The following is a 4,264-nucleotide window of genomic DNA, read 5'->3' as shown; positions in this document are numbered from 1 at the left end:
TCTTTTTTTTTTGGGTAACAAAAGCAAGTTGTTCCATATGTGTCATAATATGAAGTGTTTATCTTTTTGTATCCATGTAGGTTACAAATATAATTTCAGCTTGAATTTTTTACCCCTGATACAATGAAACAATGACGTGCAGTAGAATAAAACCTTTCTACTGATATAATTTCACTGCGCACTCCAACCATCTCCTCAGCCCAATTTGTCTTTCAACCCTCTTTTTTTTTTTTTTTTTTTTTTTTTTTTTTTACAATGATATTAAATTTATTAGATAAAAATCAACATAATATACAAGACAAGTGGGCCACCCCTTAGAAGGAGACAAAAGCCCAAGAAAATAGCTAGACTACATAAGATGGAACAAGAGGAGATAGGGGACCCATCTGAACCAACACAAGTGAATCCCAAGAATGGAATGCACTAAAAGAGAAACTCGAATGAAGAACTATCTAGAAGACCATAGGGGCCCATCTTTCACCCAATTTGTTTGCCTCTAATCCTACTTCAAGACGTGGTGGATTGGGATTTACTTGATGTGATCATAATTGTTGACCTGACAATTACTTAGAGGGGGTGAATCAATGAGTTCAATTCTGATCCCCAAAACCTGTCCAATATCTAACAAAGAAAACTTTGATTTATATGTCATTGTACCTATCCCTATTCGCACACAGTCATATGCACACTTAACCTCTCATAAGCACTTCTAAGTGCTCACACCCATTTTGTATTCCACGCACTTCAATATACGAAATGTACCTACAATAAAGGATTTTTACGAGGTTCGGCAATTTGCCTATGTCTCTAAAGTAGTGTCTATAAAGGCTTCGTACCTAATTAATACGCTACTTTTGACTGCACCCACACCTAGTTTTCTCAAGTTGAAGTTGAGATGGCACTCGCAGTGCCAGTACAATGTATAGCATCCACTGCACGAGAGCACCCACTTCCAATGCTTAGCACCCAATAAGCACACAATATAAGAATACAGTAAATGGTGCTTATATCAATGCCCTACAATCAAGCCCTACCCAGCATGTACATCCACAACTAGTTAGCATGTATACAGTTCATCCACAACTAACCTAGCATGCATACAGTTCATCCACAAGTAACGTAGCATATATATATATATATATATTTCATTATACATTCATGTAATTTAAATCTAAGTTTAGGAAATCTTATAATTGGTTTCCTGGGATGCCTGCGAACTTCCACTGACAAGCTAGATGCATACACATCACTTCCCCTTGTCTTCTTATTCTTCAAACACCAACAACTATCCTCAAGCTCTTTTCTCTTTCACTATCTTCCTCTATTGGTTTGGAATCAAACCACAATCAGTGGAGCTCAACAACTCATAAACCAGCATTCAATAGAGCACACATCACTCACTTGAAGCTTTGAAAATCATTCAATGACCATTAATAAAGGTGGGAGCTTCTCTCTCAAAATTTCAGCCTTACACTCATCAAAACCCTTATCTCTTGCTTCCGTAGTATAGAGGAAAAAAAAAAAAAAAAGGAAAAAGTAGGAACTTGGATGGAAGGATTTGGCCTTGTGGTTAAGGTGATATGGATATTTAAAGTTGGAGCAACCAAATAACATGAAATGGAATCTTCCCACGTGTGGTGTAAGGTGTGCTTACAGCATGCGGAACAAGGCTCAATGTGAGCCATAGGATGTAATAAAAAATCACCTTCTAACCTGGGCCTTTGGATTTTATAAACAACTAATCAATAGGAGTTGTAGGATGGGAATCATTGAAGTCATTAATTACACCTGCTGACATAGGCACTGACAAGCACGTCAGCCACCTTTTCGTTGCTGAGCAACTATAGGTTGCTTTTCATAAAGCTGATAGGCTTTTTAGCCATCGAATCGGTGCCAGATTTTCTTGATCAATATGCAGCCCTTCGTTTGGAATCCTTGGTGCTAGTATATGTATGCACTCCACAAACCAAAGCAACCCATTTTTTTCTACTAACATCCAAGGCTTTGAATTGATAAAATTGCACAAATCCCTTTGAAGTTTAAAATAAATTCCAAAACAACCTACATTGGCTTAGAGCTTTTTGGCCAAATTGGTTTGAATACTTTTGACCAATTCCACGAAAACCTTCATATTCTCATACAAACTCCAATTGACTCCTAACGAAAAGCATAACGACCATGATTCGATGTTGTACAACATTCCAGAAGATCGATCATCAGAATTAGCCATGCAAAAAGACCATAATGACCATGTACATTTCCAAAGCCGTTACTTCCTCATACGCAATTGAAACGTAATGAAACAAGTGCATTGGAAAGATTGGATTCTTCTCGCAAGGTTACATGAACAAATTTTCTTCCAAAATATTCATCTTCAATGTCGAAACTACCCCCAACTATTACAAAATCGATCTTTGATAGCGGATGTCGTAACTTCTTTATATGGTATCGAAACGCGACGAAATTAGAAGCATTAGATTGGATAATACACTCTAACTTTTTCATGAGTAAACCATCTTCCAAAAAACTCTTTTTTCACTATCAAAATGCCCCTGAGCTTAAATAGGCCAAATTGGTCAATTTTAACTACCACGGCTGTATCGATCCACTCCATGCACACCATGCAGTCCTATTGTCTCATCAGAGACACCAAATATTTCCACGTCACCACTTCATGCACCTCCATGCACATCATGCAACTCTGTTGTCTTATCGAAGACACTAAACATTGCCACATCACCCAATTTGGTCACATCATCATTGCCACGAGGCTAAAGTTACCAACAAGGAGAACCATAAAACAATAATCTCACCCTTTGGAGTTGATGAAAACCACCTCATCACCACTACACTCCAAGGCTTCGATGAGTAACTCTCTCCCCCTTTGACAACAAGTATAAAGGGTGGAACTAATAGACTCCCCCTGAGTCCAATACGGGTGTAGCAACATCAAGAAACTTGCTCCCTCTCACCTAATGTCCCTAGTGCTTGGGATGAACTACCTCTCCCAACTTTTGTTTAAGGAACTCAAACTGCTCTTTGAAAGCGGTTTAGTAAAGATATCAGGTACTTGCTCTATTGTGGGAATAAACTCCATCTTTTCTTTACCTTCCATCACCTTGTCTCTCAAGAAATAATACCGGATAGCAATGTACTTCATCTAGAATGCATTATCGGGTTCTTGCTGATGTTGATCGCACTCATATTATCACAATACAATGGCATTATCTACTCAACTTCTATCAGATCCCTTAACATTTGCTTCATCCATAACAATTGTGTACAATAGGATGTAACTGCAATGTACTCTACCTTTGCTATTGAAAGAGAAACTTACTCTTATTTCTTACTGTACCAAGCCACCAAGCTGCTCCCTAAATAGAATGCACCACTGCTAGTGCTCTTCCTATCATCCACACATCTAGCTCAATCTGCATATGAGAAAACTGACAAACTGAAACTCTTGACTTTTGGATATTATAACCCAAACTCAATGATCCCCCTCAGATATTTGAAAATTTTCTTCACTACTGCAACATGTGTTTCCTTTAGTCCTGCTTGAAATTTCTCTACCATTCACACAGCTTGTAAGGGGTCATGCCTACTAGATACAATAGACTACCAATCATTGATTTGTTCGAGGTGTAGTTAATTGATGGAAAGTCATCTTCCTTACTCAACTTGCACTCAATCATCATAGGCGTACTAATTGGCTTGAAATCCTTTATGGTGAACTCTTCAACATCTCCCTCACATACTTGGACTAAGAAATTGAGATACATTCCTTCTTCTGACTGATCTATTAACTCAATATGGACATCTCAAACTCATTTTGCATCCTCCTTACAAAATCTCTGCATAACTCATCCTTATGACCCCCAAAGATGGTGTTGTCTACATACACAACCACCACAAGTTGATTATTCTTCAGTTCAGATGTAGAGATTATTTTCCTCTAGACCTTTCTTGAAACCCAACTTGTATAAGTACGAGTCCAATCTGGAAAACCATACCCTTGGAGCTTGTTTCAAACCACACAAAGCCTTCTTCAATCTATAAATAAGAATGGGGTCCTTACTCAACTGAAACCCATCAGGCTACTCTATGTAAACCTCCTCTTTAATGTTTCTAATTCAAAAAAGTTGATTTGACATCCATATTTGCGTCAAGGATTACCATAGGACCAAATATTTCTTTAAAGTCAATGCCTTCCACTTGAGCATACCCTTGCATACAAGTCTTGCTTTGTTCCTCATCACTTGAC

Source organism: Macadamia integrifolia, unplaced genomic scaffold (genome assembly GCF_013358625.1).
Source record: "Macadamia integrifolia cultivar HAES 741 unplaced genomic scaffold, SCU_Mint_v3 scaffold927, whole genome shotgun sequence".
NCBI classification, from domain to species: domain Eukaryota; kingdom Viridiplantae; phylum Streptophyta; class Magnoliopsida; order Proteales; family Proteaceae; genus Macadamia; species Macadamia integrifolia.
The sequence above is the reverse complement of the archived record's forward strand: the minus strand, read 5'-3'. Positions refer to the sequence as shown.